Source organism: Gymnoscopelus braueri, assembly GCF_963280865.1.
Source record: "Gymnoscopelus braueri genome assembly, chromosome: 2".
In the NCBI taxonomy this organism is placed as follows: domain Eukaryota; kingdom Metazoa; phylum Chordata; class Actinopteri; order Myctophiformes; family Myctophidae; genus Gymnoscopelus; species Gymnoscopelus braueri.
In genome coordinates, this window is record NC_137604.1 from 29,953,299 (window position 1) to 29,977,840 (window position 24,542).

Genomic DNA, 24,542 nt, shown 5'->3' on the forward strand with positions numbered 1-24,542 from the left:
AGTTAACTTAAAACGTCATACAGTAAAGAAGCCTTGATGCACCTTTTATGCAGTGCAAGCACACTTTCAAACGTAATGACGTTTTCTCTATATGAAAAATATGCAAGTATTTGCAAAAACGTTTGAGCACAGAAAAATTGACACTTAGCATTGTGAATTATTGAAGAGCTGAACCATAAGTCATGACTTCATGTCATTATGAAGACACTCTTATCCTCAAACTTCATACTGACAGAAAGCCTCCGCTGAATACATCTTGATTAGGAGTCCATCTCTCTCGGTTAATTTATTGCAGAGCTGTGCCCTTGCCAGTAGTCCAGGAGGGTGAAGAATCCTGGCAGGGATCTACACCAGCTAAAAGCTTTGTGTTTCCATTTCAAGGTCAAAATCTACAAAACGTGTCCCGTAATAAGTGGCTACTGTATTTACAGCATGATTTACTTCAGGCCTATAAGCCTGTTAACAACTTGCACCACTTTTAGACTTACTGTAGTTGCGTGCCGGTGTTACGCACCAAAAATACTAATAGCCGATCTATAAGCTCACAATGCGTTGCAGTTCAGCTTGTAAATCGGCTATTTAACCCATTGAGACCTGAAGCCGATTCTACATGTCTCCTAAATCTCAACAGTATTCTGAAAAAACGTATGTTTCTATATCAGTGGTGCTCAATCTTTTTCATGTCAAGGACCCCCAAAATTATATGTATTTAGGGTGACCATACGTCCTCTTTTACCCGGACATGTCCTCTTTTGAGGTGCTGTCCGGACTGTCCGGGGGGAGTTTATAAAATCCTTCAAATGTCCGGTGTTTTGGGATTTTTTTTTTTTTTTACACTGAAAGCGCTAAATATGGTCCTTCCGTAACCCTGGTTCCGCAACACGGCTGCTGACAGGCTGCTGGAGGCACACGTGACTCACGTGTGCCTCCAGCAACCTGTCAGCAGACGTGACCAAACACACACACTCACACACACACTCACTCACTCACTCACACAGACACACACGGAACAGTGTCGCGCTCAGCGCTGCCTATCATTGCTCCCCGAAAAAGTTACACAGACAGACAGAGGCGGAGAAAATGCCGAAACGCAAATGTAACTTCACGGATGAAATGCGCAAAAAGTACCCGTGTTTTCGTCTGGGTCGTGACAAATGCGAAGCAGAGTGTACTGTTTGCAAAGCAGGAACATATTAAATAACAGGCTACTTCTCTTTTTTCTTTTTGTTTAATTAACAGGTTTTGAGGCATTTTTTACATTTTTCCATGATTATAGACATGATAGAGATGTTATTTTGAAGAATGGGGTACCTAAACATTAAATAACAGGCTACTTCTCTTTTTTCTTTTTGTTTAATTAACAGGTTTTGAGGCATTTTTTACATTTTTACATGATTATAGTCTAGACATGAGAGAGATGTTATTTTGAAGAATGGGGTACCGAAACATTAAATAACAGGATACTTCTCTATTTTCTTTTGTTTAATTAACAGGTTTTGAGGCATTCTTTACATTTTTACATTATAGACATGAGAGAGGTTATTTTGAAGAATGGCTCCCCCAAAATAATTAAATAACATAACCCTAACCTAACCCTAACCCTAACCTTAAAACCGAAATAAAGTAAAAAAAAAACAGTTACAAAATCCACCCAAAATCCACCCATTTTTGCCCAAAAAAACGGCCAAAACCGCCCAAAACCGCCCCAAAAAACGGCCAGAACCGCCCAGAACCGCCCCAAAAAATCGCGCGCGCGCGCGCACGGAACGCATGCACGCGCGCTGTGCGCGCGTGCATTCGTTAGGTGTCCTCTTTTTGGGAATTCAGAATATGGTCACCCTAATGTATTTGGCCGCAGACCCCCATCAAAATATCTTGTTCCAAGGACCCCCCAGAAAAAAAGATTTGAGTTAAAAATGTTCGCTTTAAAAATATATATATTCAAAGATTTGCACACATTTTCACAAATTTTCAAAAATAGCAGATTTACAAGCTCGTAGCGCGGCACTCGGTGCCGCGCTATGAGCTTGTATATCTGCTATTTTTTAATAGCCCAAAGTGTAAAATAATGCTTTTTAGCTCAAATCTAAAAATGACACAGTTCCAGGTCTTAATGGGTTATGTTGCGCAACACAATGCACAGCCAATTACTGTATAACTCAGGCTTTAGTGATTGGAGGACAGCCCATGACAAAGCCCATGACAAAACAAAAATCGTTTTCGCTAAGATTTTTGTTTTGTTTTTAGCTTTCTAAAAATAATGCACAGATGTAAATAAAGCGATTGGATTACATCTTTGTTTTGACCTTATTTTTCTGTTCCTGAGATTACTATGGTATTAACCTCATTCATGGCATAGTATTCAAGTTAATCCATGTCAACAAGGCCCCCATTGAAGGATTAGCCATAATTCCTATTCTCTCTTCCGATCACCAGATGAGACTCCGTTTTGGGCGCATATGCCGCCGAAATGTATATGCAACCTCAAAATATAATTAGGAGCAAAACAAACGTGCCTTAACTTTCTGAGCTGCAGTAGCCTAGCTCTTGGTGGTAATAGTGTGTAGACTGTTTACTCATTGACACAACGGAGCGGGGAGTCGCTGAGTGCATCTGCGCCGAAATTCCAGAGCTTTATGTGCGGAGAACACATGGCTCGTTCAGCAAATGAGTTTTGAAACCGTTTTAAACATCCAGGATCAATATGTAGCCTATTGAAAAATGCATGTGACAACACTAAAGCCCTGAATGATGATTGGGATGCTGTGAGTTACACAACCATCTACCAAAGTAATGATGAGGACTGAGATGAGACTGATCTATGCTAAATAATGTCACGTGTGACATTATTTACACACCACTTCCAAAAGCGTTCATGACTTACACTTCTTACATAGGGCAATTGTAGTTGTAGTACAAAAATACATTATATAGGCTATGCCATTTCCCATCAGTAAACAGATTACACATTTGAAATGCATTTCAGTCAGCTTGGCAGAGGCATTTCCAGTATAGCTTAGATTTCATTGCCTACTTGGCAGCAGCGTCACACATTTCTCGATGCAATTGTCTTGTTGGCAGCATTAGCTCGTGAAACCGTGGCCCGTGCCAGTGACCACACTGCCAGTTGGCATTATTTGGTATGAGAGCCAAACAGTACCAGCTACTGTACGAGTGGTGAGCTGATGATGGCTCCGCTTTCTGACCTGCTGTTGTTTGAAACAGGCCCAGCATGCTTTATGACTTAGCTATGCACTGGAGTAACAAAATGGCTGCACAGCACACAGATGCCAACTGGTAGGCTAACCTGTCCATTTATAGAACATTAACCCATTAGGACCTGAGGACCTGATTCTACAAATGTCTTCTAAATCCTAACAGTTTTCTGTAAAACGTATGTTGCTATATCAGTGATGCTCAAACATTTTCATGTCAAGGACCCCCAAAATTAAATGTATTTGGCCGTGGACCCCCCCCCCCCCCCCACCACCAATCTCAAAATACTTTGTTCCAGGGACCTCCAAAAGCAAAAATTAGTAAAAAAAAACTATAATTCTATAAAAAATATGTACATTTTCTTTTTTTTATATATATTGTTGGGCCTTTTTCTGCCTTTAGTACAGTAGACTGACAGGAAATGGGGAGACAGAGATGGGGAGTGACACGCAACAAAGGTCGTCGGGAACGGGCATTAGCAGCCTAGGTGCCCGGACCGCTACGCCAGCCGCCCGAGGCCAGAAATATATATGTTACAGGTAGATTGGCATTCCAGGTAGAATGGAAAATAAGCGCTTGTTTTCACCGCCCGTCCGCCCCCCAGGCAATTCTGTAGAACCAACGCCAGAGGGCAATGCAAGCCACACATGAGTCCCACACCACACACGCACGCATGCACACGCACACAAACGAGCACGCACACACGCATACGCGCACATGCACGCGCGCGCGCGCACACCCGCGAACAAGGGGGCGAGACTGAGGAGGCGGGGCTGGCGGGCTATGTTAGTGCAGTGAGTGGCAGTTGGGGCAAACCATAGCGGGGCAAACGCAGTCCCCACAACATCATTTACTATTCTGTGCCTATCGGTACATAACTCGGACGGCGCTTAGTCGACTAGGAGACCATCGGCCGGTCGTCGCGGGCACTCGCGCCTGGAGGCGCTCGGGCGCGACTCCTTGGCCTCAAGGTCTCCTGAGCCGGCGCGCCTCCGTCAAAACTATACTTTATCGGCGAAAAACAATAGTCCGCGGTTGTTTGAAAAAGTAATGTCCCGAGCGGGAGTCAAACCCAGACTCCCAGTGGTAGTGGATGGGGAGTCCAATGATTTTCGAAGTGCGCCACTGAGGCCAGTAAGTATGTATATTCATGTTGTGTTCTCGTCGTCCTCGCATCGCAGCCCCGCCCCGAGCCTAAAAACAAGCGCTCCACTTCCAATCTACCTGGAATGCCAATCTACCTGTGACATATACATTCAAAGATTTGTCACAAATGTTCAAGATTTTTCGAAACAATTGCAGATCTACAAGCTCATAGTCATATTGTATATCATTGTATATCTGCTATTTTTTTGATAGCCAAAGTATAAAATAATAGTTATAGTGGTTAAAATCTAAAATGACAGATGCTTTCCCGGTTTTAATGGGTTAAAGAAACTGGTCAATTAAGATTTACAAGTCACATGTTTAAATGTGAATTTGAAGGGTGTCCATTTGGGGACAATAGTATTCAATACTAATAGTCATTACCATCTGCTCTCTCAGATGTTGCTAATACACCAGTGGAAGCACCGGCTTCGTATCAGAGATGTTCAATCAATAGAGATACTGGCACAGAGGTCTGACTCAGCAGGCCATCGTTCTTAACTGTCATCATTGAATGGGCCCTCTCCACCGAGCTAAAACATTCATTCTACTTTAGCTTAAGAGTTAGACTTGAATATGAAAGGCTCAGATTTGCATTAAAACAAAAAACCCAAACGAACAGCCAAGAAAGAAAGAAAGAAAGAAAGAAAGAAAGAAAGAAAGAAAGAAAGAAAGAAAGAAAGAAAGAAAGAAAGAAAGAAAGAAAGAAAGAAATCAAACAGCATGAGCAACTCAGTCAGGAACCAAAAGGTTTGATTCAATTCATGAAGGTCACACGTGAGACTTTGGAAACTCTGTTGCTTGGGATGGAATTTAGTGACAGCTCGCTATCGGCAGTGACTAATTCAGACATTAATTGGAGGGTGCAGGGCTACACCAGACTCAGCTGGCTGTGACGCTTGTAGATGAAGATACTGACAGGCTAATTTGGCACACAATTGTCATCCCAAGGCCACATTTGTGAGAGACGGATGGCGAGTTAGAAAAAACAATTACAGGATGACTTTGTGGTGACCATTAACTTTAATATCTTACATTACAGTGTCTGTCTGTAATAAGGAATTGATTGTCTCCGCCAGACCGAAAGTGTGGCTGAGATAATGTTTTCGCCCCTGTTCGTCCGTCCGTGTGTGTGTGTGTTTGTCCGTCCGTCCGTCCGTCCGTCTGTGTACAACTAATCTCCGGCACTGTTGGCCCAATTGGCGTGACACTGTGCACACACACTGCCAGAGCAGAACCTCTGCCCCGAATTATTTACGTCGGCCTATTATAGCGGCACCAGGAGGCCAATGTTTTGACCTGTGTCGGTCCATAGCCCACACCACCAAGGATGTGTTTTGACGTGTGCAGGTATTTTCAGTGTTTAAGCTAGATGGCGCTCTTCGCTAACCTATTTGCCTATTTGCTGCGTGTGCCCCTATTCCAGCCACTACTTGTTCTTGTGGTTTAGCACCGCTATACTTAAGCAGACACACGTGTTTGTCACCATTTGACTCCCGGTGAAGCGGTGAAGCAGCAAATCACACGCTCACAGCCACATTCACTGCCATTCTAATGTATTTGGAAAAGGGGCCTTTTTCTCTGCTTTGAGTTCTTTCTGTTGCTTTTTGGCGAAAACAACCTACATTCAACTGCCAATAACTATGGAACGGATAATCACGACGGCACACTTTTCCCCCCCGATTCTATGAGACTCGGATAGGTCTGTTAAAGAGAACGGTGGATGGATCGTTGTGAAGAATAATATTCTATGATTTTTTCAAAGGTTAGTGAAAACGCTCTGAATCGCTGGCAAGGAAGGCTACATTGATTCTGAATATTTGAAGGGGTTTCAATAGCACTATTGATACAAGCCGTTCGTTCTCCTCGTCTCCTAGAGGAAAAGCTCTGACAGCAGACAGCGTAATACGTGTGTGTGTGTGTGTGTGTGTGTGTGTGTGTGTGCACGCACGCACGCACACACACGCCCACACACACACACACGCACACACATGCACACACACACACACACACACACACACACACACGCACACACACACACACACACACACACACACACACACACACACACACACACACACACACACAATTAGACAATGTTTTACTCTGGTGATTAATGAGTTAATTTCTATTGTCGAACATTCTTTTATTTTTTTATATTCAAAGGAATATTCGAATATGGAATATTTGAATATGGAAAATCTTCGTTGACAGCCTTACACTGTAGTAGCACATAAAGGCTTGGACAAAGCCTGAAAAAAAAGAAACCGAAAAACTAAACTCACTGGGGCTTTATGCAATATCCTGGGGCCAGGATTTAGTCTCCTGGTTCTCTGTCCCTCTTCCATCAATTTCTTCACTGAGACCAAGGCATCAAACGCTTCCAGAGGAGGATACACTGACTCCAATTAGATCTTCAACTGTGTTTTTTTATTTGTTCATTCTGATAGCTCATTAGTTATATCATTGAAATGTCTAAGTTAATTGCAATGTAAATATACTTAACCTAAATAGAATTACCATAATTGTATGTCCACGCCACAATGAAAGCAATGATATAATGTGGGAAAATAAAGAGTAGATGTGTGCCTCTGTAGAAGAGAGAGGATGAAGGGGGAATTAATGTCAGGCATTGGTGTAGTGGAGGGTGTACACATCATTACGTTGCCCATCGCGTATGCTCACTTCTAATGTGCGCATCTATCAGGTTGAGTGTTGTCATAAATATAACATTTTCAATAGGCTACATTGATTCTGAATATTTGAAGGGGTTTCAATAGCACTATTGATACAAGCTGTTTGTTCTCCTCGTCTCCTAGAGGAAAAGCTCACACACACACACGCTTGCACACACACACACACACACACACACACACGCACACGCACACACGCACACACACACACACACACACAGCCTGCGGCCTCATCACAATGTTTGTCTTGACTCGTCTCGTTTCTCAACTTGAAAATGCCTTATCTAACACACTGCGAGAGATTGTTCTGAAAACACTGGAATGCAGTGCAGTGCAGCAGCGCTCAGTGACATTTCTGCATGGTTGTGCCAATGAGGAAACTACTGTATCTCAACGCTACAGAGCACCGGTCAACTCACAAGGCATGATTGTTTTTCCAAGGCAATGCTATATGGGACATAGCAGGGCCGTATATTGCCCTATCTTGCCTTACCCCTTATGCCTAAACCTTTTTGGCATTTTTTACTATTTTGATTTTTTTTTTTTAAATACCGGTAGTTCAAATAGTCGAACTACAAGATCACAACGTGTCAATGTAGATCGGCCCTTTTAACTATTTAAAAATGTTTTTCAAAATAGTAAAAAATGCCTGTCTAGTTCGTAGAAAGGCTTGCTTATCTGCCTTTGTATTGCTGAAAACCACAACAACTACCTTGATAAGGGCAAAGGTTGAAACATTGAGACTGTAGGTAGGGGGTGTTGCTTTCAATACAGCATGAACTAAGGAGAAAGCCTATTTGCTGCGTGTGCCCCTATTCCAGCCACTACTTGTTCTTGTGGTTTAGCTCCGCTACTTAAGCAAACACACGTGTTTGTCATGACCTCCTCCAATTAAAAGTGTAGGTGGAAAAAAGATATAATAATTCAACAAATCATCACACAAAGCAGTGAAACTATATTAGCCACAGGTGGAATGGATCTGTCAGATAGATAAAAGATTGGTACAATAATTAGCAAGAATGCACTGTCAGGTGTCCAGTTGTGTAGTGTTTGGCTCCTGAAGTTGGCCCACATGGGAGAACAGAACCATGGACCACACCATTTAGCCTATGCAACCCTTGTTACTGTACCTCTGGCCATGCCATGATCACGTTTGTACCGATCTGCAAACAGAAACTGGCAGTATACGCCCACCAACACCATCAGCCTAAGACCATCGCAAAGAACATTATGACAAGCCATTATGTATTAGCATGCGACTTCCTTAAAGCCTACTTCCGGTCTCCCGCTGATAATACACTCACGCGTAGTTGAAAAACCCCAATGCAATGGACCCCCACTGTTGTCTGCTGAGTGTTGGCTGTGTGAATCAGGTCAAGAATATATGAGGTGAGGCGGTAATAACCAGGGGTGCACATAACTGGTGCACAAAGTGTGCATGCGTGGTCAAAATAAACGAAAGAGCGAAAAGAAGCGTTCTTGAGTACCGCCGCCGTTACCAACAATTTCAAGTACTTCAAATGTCTATCTACTTCCTGTAGGTAGACCAAAAAAAAGAAACCAATCTTTACAAGTGGATTGTTGTATAAAACGAATCGTCAAATATTCTGCAAAATGTTAGGGTGCGGACCAAGCAACATCTCCAGGTGCTCCCCTGAGAACTAGACCAAAAGCAGGTATGTGCACCCCTGGTAATAACCATCCCTTGTAGGCCCAAATGATGCCCCTGCCTCTACATCATGATTAAAACCTATTAAAATAAAGTCTCATACTAGCTGCTATTTAGTAAATTGTATAACTTCCATTCATGTCAGATTGGTGTGAACCTTTGCACATACAATCCCATATCGGCCAAGGAAGATACCCTCCAAATGTTTCAAATTGGCCTCACGGTGACGTTATAACAGGTCGCTTCACGTTTTGGCCTATCAAGAACACAAATGTGCAAATTTGCACCGTCTGTCGAACAAACTATATTTCCCCCCACAGCTTCCTTGTGCCTTGACGGCTGCTCCCCACGACTGACACAGTGCTGGATAGGTATAGGCAACCCCAAGCAGACATTTCTAGCTAACTATGTTCACATTATGAGTACAGATATGCTCTAAAAGAAAAACATAGTTTTCAATTCATTTAATGCCACCTTAGCATTTTTACACAGAACCAAACAAAGCAGCCTCCGTGTGTGCTTTCTGCAAGCCGGCATTGTGGAATCAGATGCATGCACAACAGCGTCAGCTTCTAGTGTCGTTTGACAGCTGTTGTTGGCAGTTAGATTATATATATTTACAGCTAGCCTATTACCTCCATATTTATTTTACATAATACCGATGCAAAATGGACTGACGACGTAGCAGACAGCAGTCACAGAAGCTCCAGCACTGAAGCATTTTCCTTCACCGAGCAACATAAAAGCTGTTTTTCGAAATATATAGAGCATGCTAAAATTGTATACCCCACTAAGTTGTTGTCAAAAAGAAAATTTTAAAGTTACAAAATTCACTTCATAACATCATTTAACTCTCCCTTTCTCTCTCGATCTCTCTCTCTCTCTCTCTCACACACACACACACACACACACACCCACACCAGCCGCGTGCACACATAGACAGGAAAGGGGGGTACTCGAAAGCAGCATTCAAGAGAATTTCCCCTTTCTTATTCTCCTGTACTTGAATGCAGCATCTCCAGTAAAGTTCGATTATACTTAATTGAGCGCGGTGTCGTGCACAGAATTATAGCCGATCTACAAGCTCACAACGCGTCACAGCGCGACGCGTTGTGAGCTTGTAGATCGGCTATTTTCGGAACGCGATACTGCGCGCAACGAAGTATATGCCCAATCGAAACCTAACCTGGCCGGGCGCACGCACATGTCCAGTGTAATTTCTCAATTTGCTAATTGAATTTTGATTGATCATAAAATTGCTGACTGACAGACACTTCTAGGCAAGCAAATGCTTAAAATACTTTAGGAGTGGGAGTTGTTCTGGCTCTTCTTGCAAAGATTGTTTTGGTCAATGTTCCTCATGTTCAGGGCAACGAGGTTGTGTATAATATTCATACAAAAGTTACTGTCTGAGCAAAAAATATTCGTTTTCAGTATAATCCTTGATTCCTAGTGTTAATTTAAAATGAGATATTCCTCTAAATCTGGGTAGAAATGTTTTGTAAAAAAGAATCTGTCCGGTGCCCTTTTGAAATTCCAGCCCCTGCCTCTCCAAAAACTCTGCACGTCCCTGACACACGCACACACACACACACACACACACACACACACACACACACACACACACACACACACACACACACACACACACACACACACACACACACACACACACACACACACACACACACACACACACACACACACACACACACACACACACGCGCGAGAGAGAGAGAAAGAAGGACAGAGAGAGAGAGAGAGAGAGAGAGAGAGAGAGAGAGAGAGAGAGAGAGAGAGAGAGAGAGAGAGAGAGAACAGTAAAGTGGATTCATGCAAGCAACCTGTGCTATCAGAAATACATTGGAAGATAAATATTGAAGAGAAGCAGAGAGCGGATCAAGGCAGAAGGTGCGCAGCGCAGACTTTAGACTTCACACCCCTGTACCTCCATGCCGGTTGTGCCTTTTCAGACGTTGATCTGGGTCTGTTACTACCTCCTTTGCCGTCTCAAAGACTGTACAAAATACAACCCCCCCAGTCCATCTCCGTACATTATACACAGAACGACGCAACTTTCCCCCTTTAACAGGCAGTGTAAAAAGGGCTTATGAGGGGCGCTGCAAGTGATACCGATATCTTCCAGACTTCACTTTGTAAAGCCATCTCTCTTTATAGCACTTATCTAACAAAGTATCCATCATGTAAAGCAGTTCATTAATGCAAAAAGGTCAAGAGAGTAATTACTTCCCATTGTAATTACTTTTATATTACAAAATGATTAGGTTTAAAAGTGTAATATTACTTGACAAGAGGGATCTATGTGTGCTATATGAAATTGGTTCCAAAGATTAGCCTAGGCAACTGCATTACATTGTTATTATTATTAGTATAATAAGTAATAGTAATAGATGTAGTTCTATTGTCACGTCTTTGAGCTAATTCTAAGGCCTGTCTAATGGTACCACCTACGAGAGGAATTGAAATGAGTTGATCATTGCAACGGAGCAAATCAGCAACAAAACAAAGATCTAATTTTGAGATGTGTGTGTGTGTGTGTGTGTGTGTGTGTGTGTGTGTGTGTGTGTGTGTGTGTGTGTGTGTGTGTGTGTGTGTTTGTTTGAAAAGACCTATCACAGCTCTGTGGAGAACCTCTTTGATAAGGTTTCAGAAGAACAGAGACATCTTATCTTTGCCTGTTCTTTTTTTAGAGGTTGTCCTTATAAAAGGAGTTAAATGACATGGTGTTGTATTATAATTTCCTCCCAAAGCACTCCATGCATGAGCCCAACAACTCTGCTGGATATGTTGCCGTTATCTACCTCCTGTCGAGGCAGTAACCAGAGAGGGAAATCTGTTACAGGCTGCTGATTTTCATACTTGCCGTACCACAAACGAATCTCATCCCTCAAGCCCATAGTGTAAAAATGTGACAATAAAAAACTGTTGCTTACTGAGTAAGGATGGAGAAATGACTGACTTGAATGGATCAATTTAAGAGATATGGGCTATAACTTTAAGATATAGGCCTATGTATTTCCATAGGCATGTTAATGAATGGAAGTGGCACATTCCAGTGAAATGATTTCTTTCCAAAGAGAGAGAGAGAGCGAGAGAGAGAGAGGAAAAACACTCTAACCAACGACAACAGTTAATTCACAATGACAGGAAGAATAGTTATGTGAGGAGGGAGCTAAGCTGATACTGAGAGACATGCTGGTCCCAACTGTAGCATCTGTTGTGGTGGAGAAAGAAAGTGAAAGATGAGTGTATGGTATGTGTGTGTGTGTGTGTGTGTGTGTGTGTGTGTGTGTGTGTGTGTGTGTGTGTGTGTGTGTGTGTGTGTGTGTGTGTGTGTGTGTGTGTGTGTGTGTGTGTGTGGGGGTGTGTGTGTGCGTGTGTGTGTGCGAGAGAGAGAGAGAGAGAGCGCGTGCCCGCCACACAATCAACAGTGAAGAGAATGAGGAATGGATATGCTCTCCTGCCCTCAAGCTAGATTTCTCTCACAGGGTGCATTTGTTGAAATCAAAACAACAATAAGGTGTCTCTGGCAGAGACGGATAAAGAAAAATCACTCCCATATAAGAGTGAATGAGCACTAGAGACTTCATTACCAATACCTCACACGGCAAAGAGAAGTTTTTTGCCAGTGTGAATGGCCTTGAATGTGTATACTGCGTATTGCGTAAGTAATCTAGATTTAAATGAATTGATGGTTGACCACAATGTACTGTAAGTGTCCACCCATTGAGGAATACATGTTTTACATAAGGTTAATAGCAGATAAATTAGACCGTCCACGGACTAAACAGATTTCCAAGCAGTAGGCTTGATACTAAAAGCAGAATATGCATTACGGAGGTGTTCAATTTAAAAAATGTAGAATATGATGCATGGCCATATTTAAATGACCTCAGTCCAAACTAAAACTAGAAACTGAACCAGATTAGTGTGTGTGTGTGTGTGTATGTGTGTGTGTGTGTGTGTGTGTGTGTGTGTGTGTGTGTGTGTGTGTGTGTGTGTGTGTGTGTGTCGTGTGTGTCGTGTGTGTCGTGTGTGTGTGTGTGTGTGTGTGTGTGTGTGTGTGTGTGTGTGCGCGTACATGTGTGCGTGTGCACGTGTGCATGCGTACACACAAATACCTCTTTGCATATAGCCATAAGGAGGGCAGCTATTTACATGTAGGCTACGCAGTATTTAAAAGCACCTCATATGTTCCTCATACCATAGTCATTATTTACATGTAACATGTGTTACTTATTGACAAATAACAAGTTACTGAAGATGCATTTTCATATCCTGATCGCATGAATGTCCACATATAGCAAGGGTATGTTTTTAAACTGTTAAGTATCACTTAAGATTTTGCCAAGTATGGTGTAAATATAAATAATTAAAGACGTTAATATGCATATTAATGAGAGGTTATTCTTGTCACATATCGTCTCTGTCGGGTAGAAATCTCATACTGTATGTCCCAAACTCTTCAGGATTCAAATTCAACAGTAGCAGATCTTGTTCTTTTGATTACTTTGACTTTTGATGCTTTTGTGTGACGCTGTAGTTGTAGTATGATCAAGTAGGGCGTTAATTTACGAAAAAACAGTTAGAATATGGCGATAAGAGGTTTCTGCCCCGACAGCAACGATATCCAGCCTTTACTTGCTGGGTGAGGGGACTGGTAAAAAGACTAAGAGGGTGATCCGATAAGCCCGAGGGCTGACACGGCAGTAGTTGACCAAGCAAAACATCTGTCGGGTGGAAACCTCATATAGATAAAACTGCCACTTAAGTAGCAGATCTACAAGCTCAAAGCGCGTCGCTTCGGGCCACAAACTTGTGGATGTGCTACTTTTGATGCTTTTGTGTAATGCTGTAGTATGAGTAATGTATGAATCGATCTATCTATCTGTCTATCTATAAATTAGGGTGTTGATTAGGGGTGTTGGAAAAAATCGATTCGAATACGAATCGTGATTCTACTGTTGGACGATTCAGAATCGATTCTATTTTTTTTTAAATCGATTAAAAAAATAAAAGAAAATAAAAGAAATTGAGGATCTTGGATTTACCTTTGTGTGTTTACATTATTATCAGTTGATAAAACCTTTACAATTATAAAAGCTACATAAATGTACTCTGTTATCATGCCAGAAGATTGGAGTAGATCCTGAAATCCTATGTTTTGAATCAAGAATCGTTTTGAATCGAGAATCGTTTTGAATCGAGAATCGTTTTGAATCGAGAATCGTTTGTTTTGAAAAAATCGATAAAAATCTGAATCGTGACCCCAAGAATCGGAATCGAATCGAATCGTGAGATAGCAGACAATTCACAGCCCTAGTGTTGATCTACCTAATGTTATAATAATAATAATGAATGACGTATGTTTGGGTCCCTGCCCGGCCGTGCAGTAACATACACCCCCCCCCCCCTTTCTGCCAGACAGCAAGAAAAAGTTCCACCGTGTGCTGAGCAGCCACCATGAATGAATTCACTGTGGAAGGAGCTCAGCACGTCAAACATGGACACCACTGTTACACTGATTGAAATGCTGTTACACAACAGGAAGTTCCGACCAAGCAATCCGATTGGTTGAAATACGCTCTCTACCCGTGCTCAAACGAGCATGACAGCACACCTGGCTGTAATCAGCTGTGCTGATCACTCAGACGGAGTGGCTAGGCTAGCAGTTTGCATGGGAAGTTTGCAGACGTAGTACCTAAATCTGGCATTAAATCTTAATAAAAAAAAATTGGGGGGGCTTTTATGCCTTTATTGACAGGACAGTAGGCTGACATGAAATGGGGAGAGAGAGACGGGGAGAGACATGCAGCAAAGGCCGTCGGGATCGGGACTCGAACCCGCGACACACTGTCAGGCTACACTGAGCCTACGCCAGCGGTCCAGGCCCAATCTTAATTAAATCTTAATTACAATGAGATTGAGCTAACAGTTAAGTTTTGTTTCTCTGTGTTTTCAGTTTGGGAAAAGTCGTCTAGCGCTGACTGGACTGGCTGAGTAAACAGGGACCATGTATTTCCAGGATAGCAGAGATAACACTCGCAGAAAGGTTGTTATTTTGAGAGCAAAATGCCCCACAATATGAAAATGTTTTATTTTGATAGTAACTGTTGTATTATAAACAAATATTACACTATATTGCACTTCAGTGATGCTTGCGGAACTCAACTCCGCCTCGTTCCTGACCGCATCACTGTCGTGCCAATAATCACGTAATATTGCTTAATTATCTCACTGTGTTGTGACTAAATAAGGATATTGTTGCTATTGTTGCTGTGTTTTTTTCTCGTAAATCAACGCCCTACTTGATCATACTACAGCGTCACAAAAAAAGCATCAACAGTAGCAGATCCACAAGCTCGAAATGCGGCGCAATTCGCTTTGAGCTTGTAGATCCGCTACTTTTGCTATTTTTGAATTTGAATCCTGAAAAGTAACCGTTTTGGACGTATGAGGTTTCCACCCGACAGAGACGATATGTGCACAATGATAAACAAATTATAGGAGAATACGTCTCCTTGCCACCACTGTCAGAGAGAAGAGAGGCTTTGCTGCCACTGAAGGCATTGAAAACTCATAGTTACCACCACCAACAAAGAAGGTACCGTTAACAATTTCAATTTTTATCAAAAATCTATGAGTCTACCTTGAAGATTGTGACATCCATGGGAGTCGAGTAAGAGAATCGTAATTCTTTTTATTATCTTGAACGATCTAACAAAAGCTTGGAATTGCTCTGTGCAGCAACTGTTTCAAAACACATGCTGGCTTTATAATGGAAATGTACAAAATATAATGAAAACACTCTTGTGTCTTGGGGAATTCTAGCCCCTTAATGTTTTAATAACTCCCTCTTCTCCATTCCTATGGCTATTTTTTATAACTGAGACAACAACAATACTAGAGGTAATTTCACCCCTTAATTAGCAAAGTTGTTATCAAAGCACCACACGCAGCTGAGTAAAAGGCATTCCATGATTTAGCCTAATTATTTTTTTCCAAATGGCCAAACATTGATCTGCCCTTAAATAAATTAATAACAGATAAGCATAGAGTAGAGAACTTTTAGGAGCTACTTAAATCAATATGTGTTCAGTCAGTGTGTAGATAGTGTAGGCTCTCTGGACAGCCCATTCTTTCAAAAACAGGGTACAATAGCACCATTACAGGTGGTGAAGCTATACATTTTTATGCTTACCAAAACACATGTAATTCACTTCTTTTTTTTTTTCACTGTATTTATCAAACATACAGCCAAAGTGAGACCAACAACCATGGGACTGTAGAGCAGTGGTTCTCAACCTGTGGGTCGGGACCCACATGAATTTAAGGGGGTCCCAAGATGACAGTGAGTGAAGTGACACAATTTAAGGACTTTTAATACCCTTTTCAATAGATAGTCAAACATTGGCCAAATTGTGAAATAAATAATCTAAGAAAAAAATAGCAGATCTACAAGCTAAAAAAAATAGCAGATCTACAAGCTCACAACGCCTCGCAACGCGAGGCGTTGTGAGCTTGTAGATCGGCTATTTTCACAATATTTATCAAAATGCCTCAACTCCTACATTCCAAGTGTTTGTCAGGGTGGGGGGGGGGGTCCCCAGTTCAAATATGATTATTTTGGGGGGTCCCCAGTTCAAATATGATCATTTTGGGGGGGGGGGTCACAGCCTGAAAAGGTTGAGAACCACTGCTGTGGATAGCGGTGGTTCAACAGAACATTACGTTGGTTTATGACCATGTAAACTTCACAGCAGCAGTAACATTCCCTCAGCCATGTGGACGTGGGTGTGGTCTTACGCAGGCTAACGGACATGACAAACAGCTGAGGACAATGACCTCATTCTTTCTTGCAGCCGGGAACTGCTGCTGCTGATACCACACTTCTATCCAACTGCTGGATCATGGAGATGGACCGTGTTGTGAGATAGATAAAGATAATCACACGAAGGAGAAAGGGAAATAATGGCCATGTCACAAAAAAATCGTTGTCTGAATAAAAGATTGGAGTGTGTATTTCGCAGCTAATGTATGTATTCAAATTCAAACAAATTTCAGAGTACAATATAGTTGAGAATAAAACCCCAGAAATAATAATAATCAGAGTTAGGATAATAGGCCTCATATAAATATTATAAAGCCTGTTAGCCTAATCATAATTAACTGAAAAAAAAAAAAAAAAAAAAAAAACCTTTGGTGAAGCTTTTCAGTTTAATTTGACATCTTAGCATACATCTATAGAGGAATGCATGTAGCCAGTATTCAAGATAGGACACAATTATGTGGTAGGCAAACATAGAAGACAGCTGAAGCTATTGGCCATTCGGGTTCTATTGCTTTGTCACTCATCTCTTGTAGTAGTATCACACATTTATCCAAGTGTTGGCGTGAGAGACGGTAGCAGAGGGGAAACAATTCTGTTCCAGGCAGCGGGGAGACCATGGCTACCCTGAGGCTCTGCATCTGTACAACAACAGCCAATACACTCTCCCCTCTCAGGAGACAGGCAACACAATACAATCCTGACTATCATTGATTGTGGTGCTTGGGCCATAAATCAGAGCTTTCCCCAAACCCAAACCCAGTGATACAAAGGAAGTTAGTTAACCGTACGTTAACCATATGACTAGGTTTAGTCCACATGTCTCATGTCTACTGAACTTCTTTGTAAATTATTCCACAGTTCTGAACAGCAGAAAGTGAAGTCAGTGAAAACATCCCGCTTTTAGAGTTTTCAGCTTCGTTCTGTCCTTTCTTTTCTCAACCTATGCACAAACACCACCGCTAGTGCAAGCATCGAGAGACAGAACAGCGTAACGTGTTGCATTTTTATGATTTTTGAAACTTTGAGACACATTTACCAACATGTACTGTACTTTCTACCACCTCTTCTAGTGAAGGTTGACCCACTCAGTCTTTCGAAAGGAAGAGAAAATACTATCATGAGAAAAGAACACAGAGCAGCACCACACCAACCACTGCTAGTACTGAGTTGCAGTCTTCCGTGCATGCCTCGGTGCCAATCAAAAGTCCACGTTCTAAATACAGCCACTATGTGACCCCTGGAGGCCTCTGAAATTCCGCATACTGCTCTTGTTACAGGGACAGAATGTGGCAAACTCCACTGAGTCATTAACTGCCTTGGCCTGACTATAACGGTGCACAATAATAGATACAACTTACACACAATCTATAACTCATGAAAGTAACTTAGCCAAACCCTCTAGACTTAGTAAACGGCCTGAGTTGGATCTTTACTTGCACTGCTTTGTTTCAGTCTACACCAATTCTCTTCACCAAAAATAGCCAATTCACAAGCTCAACTTGTAGACTGTCTATTTGTGGCTAATGTTACCCCCAGAATAGGCATGCTGAGGTTCAAGTGGTTAGCATGCACGCACGCACGCACGCACGCACACACACACACACACACACACACACACACACACACACACACACACACACACACACACACACACACAAGATCTGGATTCAAATGTGCCATGATTCTAAACTGTATCTACTGCATTTACAATGCTGTCAGTCCTCCTTTAAAGTTAAAAAGTCCAACTTTCGACTTATATGATTACCAGCTATATTTACTCCAGCATCCAACAATCCCATACAATAGACAGAGTGCTTCAGCTGGGTTAGTGCAAGAGATGTGACAAACTAATCATTGCACAATAAAGGATGGATGACACATCAGATTGTTAAAAGGCAATTTTTTTTGGTCAACTTAATATTCCTATTGCATGGGTAAATAGCTGTATTTGACATGGCATATAAATATGGTAAATAAATGCAGAGGAAAAAGTCAGGTAAAATACCACAATGTAAAAGTAATCTGCTAGATTTCCAATCTCAGCAGGGCTTTGCACTTGAACACTTAAACATCCTTAAGTAGGCAGGCCTAATTAACAATTCAACAAGATTCCACAAAGGATGCAATTATCACAGATCCTTTAACAAAGGTAAACAAACGCTGATTTTGTCAAGCCATTATGAGAGAAATACATAATATCAAAGGCAAAATCGCCAGACAAAGACATTACCAAATTACCCCATGCAGGAGGATGAGGGTGGGATGCTAAAAAAGAAGGGGAGGACACTGGAGGATCCAGAAGGGGGACAAATCATGGGTTAAACTCTTCGCGAACCAGCCCGTCACTTATAACGCAGTACCTGGCCTAGCGATACGATCCATGTCTTTCACATTTAAACACGCTATTTACCCAGAATGAAGGTGTCCCGGTGTGTTCTTTAGCCTAGCTGCTACACTAGCATAGCATGCTACTGTGGCTGATGTTGCCAGAGTGGACTCACTCTTTCCCAGGTGTTTCGCCCGTGGTTTTGAGGTTAGGTTATAAGGCAGCTGTTCCCAAACAGTGGGTCGCGGTCCCATTTTTAGGGGTCCCTACTCGCAAGTAAATATCCCTTTTTTTTAAAAACATATTATTTAAGGGGGAAAAGCAAATATTTCGAAATAAATTTTTTTCTCACAATTATTCATAAAAAAATATCTAAATTTCATTTAAAAAATGCATTAAAAAAACTTAAGAAGTAGTGAAAATAGCAGATCTACCAGCTCACAAAACGTCACCGCTGTGAGCTTGTAGATCGGCTATTTTCACTATAGTTTGGGTCCTGGGGGAAAGACATCAAATTTCTCTTTTAGGTCGCGACCAAAAAAAGTTTGGGAACCACTGGGCATATTTTCTGTGAGGTTAGGGTAACTTATAGGTTTAGGCAGATATAACCACGCCCACCTGGGCTCGAAACACCAAAGAAATAAGGAGTCCCCCGTAGCCCGAGAGGCTGGCACAAACTCCCCAGCCTCAACGAGCTTTCAGCACCGGGCTGGCTGGATAGCGGTGCTCGGTGGAACGGGTATAGCACCGTTCTCCAAAAACGTCCCACAGATAAGGAAATAAATCAATGCAAATCATATGCTTATGACTTGATACAAAACGACCAGTCTGCAATGATAACATAATGACCTGGCAAATATTTCCTTGCGGATAATATTTACCTCTCAAACTATAAGCATGATGAAGGAAAGAAGCCCCAGACCTCGCCTTAGCAACGTTAGCAACACATTGGGTGAATCAGTGCAGTAAAAAAGGCTTGGCTGCAAGCAAAAAAGACACCATATGGCTTTCGCTTTCAGCCAAGCCTTTTAGCAACTCACTACGCAACTTACCTTGTTCAAATAACGACCTTCTTTACTTCCAAGTATGTTATAACCACCGGTTCTTACTGTGTATTCCCAAATAATACGGTCTCCTTTAAAGTCTCTTCCCACGGGTTGACGTTAAAATCGTCTCAATCCGAGCGCTTTCCTCCAACGTGTGGTGCTGAATCTGACTACGCACAGGTTTACCCCCCTATCGAGGAAAAGCCTCCGCCTCTTCGACGACGATCCCTGCGAAATAATGCCCCCTCCCACCGCCCGAGCCACAGCCGCGGCAGAGTGCACGTTATGCGCGCAACTGGGTGGAAATGGGGCGCCCTGCCATATAGTGAGCCCGTGGTACATTCAAGGGTTTGCCAAATCAGAACGCTCCGTGTATTTTTCGCATGCGCAGTTGTCTGGTGTTGCTTGATTTTGAACACCGTTGCACGACGAAGTGTACATCGATGCAAGGATGCGCCCTGCCGGTGATTCAAGAGGCAGGGTTTTCTGTGGATGCTGCAAACTGTTCAGTTGTACAGAGGTTCGGGCCGCTACGCGGCCCTCACATCTGGTAGCCTGGCCCTCACATCTAGTAGCCTAGAATATAGGCTATATACTATTAAGCAAGGATTTAAAATATATGTGCTGGCTGTCTGTCCTCGCCTGGCTCCAGACTATGTCTGTCCCTCATCCATCAGACTGAGGTATCTCCAGAGGAGCCTAGATGCGATTCACATCACATCTTCACCTGTGGTTTCTGTTCACCTTTATACCCCATTAGGATCATATCATTTGAATTTCTAAATGATAAAATAACAGCAATGTAAATGTAATGTGTATAGTGCATAAAGGTGCATGTCTGTCATTAATGTTGCCCATATTGCATATAGCCTACTCACTTTTCATGTGCGCATGGATCAGATATTGTTGTGTTGCCATATACATTTCTCAATAGACTACACATTGATTGATTGTGAATGTTTACAACAGTTTCAGAAGAAACTCATTCTGCCTTCATTGCAGTGATGGCAGGATGCGACGGGGTGTAAATGGAATTCGATAGGTAACCAAATGTGGTGTAACTGTTGAGGGTTTTGTACCGAAAGATGCACTTCCGCCACGTGATCAGCCATAGCCAATCACAGTTCGGAGCTCTACGGAGCAATTTTTTTTTACAACAACAAAGAAAGACGAAATTTGGTGGTACATATCCCCTACGTTGTTAAGACATCAAGTCCTTATAACACGGCGGGCTGTTTTCCCTTCCGGGGCGACAATATGCTCAATTAATTAATCAACGGACTGAGGAGGTAACTAAAAAAAGTGGTCCTCAGAGCACAGGTCTCCGCCAGGTCAGGTAGGTTATTGTGGCCTCCTGGTGGTGCTATAATAGGCCAATGTGAAAAGGGTGCCATTTCTTATTAGGCCTTTCACGGCAATCGGGCACTGCATTCATGATTTGAGGCATTTTGTCCCAAAAATGTGTTTTGCTAAATTGGACCTGCTGGTGGCGCTATAACAGGCCAAAGTGAAAAGAGTGGCATTTCTTCCTCGGCCTAGTGGGAATGTGCTTTGGAAACGTTGGAAGCCAATGTTAGCCAATTAGGATGGAATATATATGTGTACCGATGTGCGTGATTTTTGGACAGAATCTGAAGGAGTAATATCCAAAAATGTGTTTTACAAAAGTCAGCCTCCTGGTGGCGCTCTAAAAGGTAGATGTGAAAAATGCAGGGCAAAGGTTTTTCCTTGGCCTCAAAGGTGTGTGCGTGCAAAGTTTCACGCAGATCGGTGCAGTTATAGGTAAAAACATGAATCGGCCTGTTATAGCGCCACCATGGGGCTGATTTGAACATTTTCAAGTGGCATTTTTTTCTCTGCCTAGTGGGAAAGCGTGTGAAACATTTCACGGAAATCGCATGCTGCGTTCAGGATTTGAGGCATTTTGTTCAAAACAAACCAATCCTGCAAACTTTGGAAGCCAATCATTTTGGAAAATCGGACAGATCCGCGTTGATCACATGACTATAGAGATACTGAGTACAGATTTGCTTGATGTTTGGACAAAATCTGTAGGAGTAATATCACAAAATGTGATCTTAAAAATTCGGAACAGAAGTTCGGCTTTGGCGTCCAGGGAGTGTTGTGTGCACAGTTTTGCAGCGACCTGGCCAACGGTGCCGGAGATTAACTGTTCACAGACAGACGAACACACGGACACACGGTCGGACGGACACATGGACACACGGACGGATGGACAGGGTGCAAAACATAGTTTCGGCCATGCCTTTCAGCCTGGCGTGTGTCATTAAAATGTAATCTAGCATCTCCACACAAACAAATTACAAAACCATATAACTGCCCTGATGCGCATACTGCATAAAACTAAAACATTTTTTTGTTCAGGGTCATCTGGATTAGTTCTAGTAGAGCAGTGATATTTGTATTAATATCACAGATATTGACATGTTTGCAGAGTTTTGGACCGACAGAGCTCAGTCCTATACTTGCTGGCTAATGCCTATAATCCATGCTTCATCACACGATGGTGTCATGCGCCAAAAATAGCAGCTACAAACTCACAACGCATCACATCCACCAACATGTTCATGCCTTACATGTATTGAGTTGATGACGCCATAGCCAGCACCGCCACACCCCCAACCTACTTTAATATAATAGAACATGTGGCATATAGCAGAGCCTTTTCAAGACAGAACAGTATACTATTCCCTTTTATTTAAACTCAAAGTTCGGGCCGCTACGTAGCCCACACGTCTAGACTTTGGGCTGCACCTACGTCGCCAACCGATCCGACCAATAGGCCCATGTCTGAGTCATAGTGACGGGAGCCTTACCGTTGTACCTGTCTGTGTCCCTTTTGTGCCCACATACTGTATGTATGTGGGCACAAAAGGGACACAGACAGACAATGTATCTATTAGTTTGTCCCTTGTCCCTCTTTAATGCCCATATATGGAGATCCCATGTATAGGCATAACGGTTGGATTGGCGGTTCTGGACACCTGGATATCCATATATGCCTGTATGTGGACAAATTGAGTGTGATGTCATGCTGTTATAAAACACACGCCATATTTGGGTGTAGCTGCAGTGGGAACTCTAGATATGGTTATGTCTGAGTCACAGTGGCGGGGCGGTGGTCTGCCGGCCGACCCACCCATTAGCCAATTATAATATAATATAAAATATTCCTAGTCCATTTCAGTTTTCTGTCCAGGGGACACCCAGTACTGTACTTAAGGACTGGACCACCTCTGCATACATGTGACGGCTGTGGCTGAGTCAGGAGTTTGGAAACTGGAGGGTTCCCTGCCTCTTCCTGGCTTTGAGTATCTTGTCCTTGAACAAGAAACTGCTCCTGATGAGGGTGGTACACTGTAAAATCTCCAGTGTTAATTTTTCCACTGTGTACAAATGGAACTAAATGGACCTGTAAGGGTGTTAAATGAACACTTATTACGATTTTACTGTGCACGTTGCATGGTTGCCTCTACCGTTGGTGTGTGAATGTGTGTGTGAGTGAATAGGCGAATGTTACACACATAGTAGCGCTTTGGATAAAGGCACTATAAAAATGCAAACCATTTAGTCAATTTACATTGTATTACACAATTTGCATACAGCCAGTCACTGGCCATAGTTGCTACTCATCCCAGGGTGGACATACTGTAGTTTCTGACTTCTTAGTAACACCTTAATCCTTTAACTTCATAACGTAATTGGAAGTTATTTAAAATGGCAACTTAAGGTGTGATTAATAATGATTGGCTAAACTTCACATTTGCTCAACTATATGCGTAGCCAGTGGCTATGAAATGTAGATATTGTCCCCCTACAAGTGTACTGTCATGTAACTGCTTAGGACGTCCTGATATGGCTATATCAATAACATAAGCGTACAGAGCCTCAATCTCTACCTATCCTTACAAATGAGTGAAAATAATTGAGGAATAATGTCTTGGACAGAAGGGAAGTTAGCCAGGATTATAAATGCTACGATTGCACCAATTATGCACAGCCGCCACCTCCGTGGCATCTACTCATATCCATTGACTCAATGATACCACCCAAAAGCCCTATTGGCTACAACATATAGTTGAGATATTTGCAAAGGCAAATTACAGATTTGGCCCAGGCCAATATGAATCTTCACTCATTCATCACCATGTCAGCTCACAGACTGTGCTTGTGGTGGAAAAGTGCCACGTTATTTTCAAGTGCAGTCTGTTGAATTTGAAGACAATTATGGAGCCTGAAATTAGCAGGTACTTGCTGAAAGCCATGGAGAGGTTATCTCCAAAGGAAATTGGATTACTCTCAGAGTTCAAGCCAGCATATTAGGTCAGTAAGGCATTGCAAATTAATGAATGAGATGGAACTTGATGCTACAGTATGCAGACAATATGTGCTCATATTAACTCATGCTGAACACCAATATACTTATAGTACAGCAAAGAGGAAGAGACAATGTTTTGGGTTTGTCTGTACTGTATATATGTAGGCTATGTATGTGTGTATGCATGCAGATAGATAGATAGATAGATAAATAACTCAAACTAAAACTATTAGTCCAGTTCATAGGCCTAGCGGC

At 42.3% G+C, this 24,542-nt stretch overlaps 1 protein-coding gene across 1 annotated transcript in view; it reads right to left on the reverse strand.

Annotated features, from left to right (window-relative positions):
• Positions 1–18,998, reverse strand: part of ctnna2 (catenin (cadherin-associated protein), alpha 2) — a 574,287-nt gene extending 555,289 nt beyond the window's left edge. The window contains exon 1 of the mRNA XM_080414083.1: positions 18,987–18,998. The gene's annotated coding sequence lies outside the window, so the exon portion shown is untranslated. The remainder of the gene's footprint in view (positions 1–18,986) is intronic.
• Between the last annotated feature and the right edge of the window lie 5,544 nt (positions 18,999–24,542).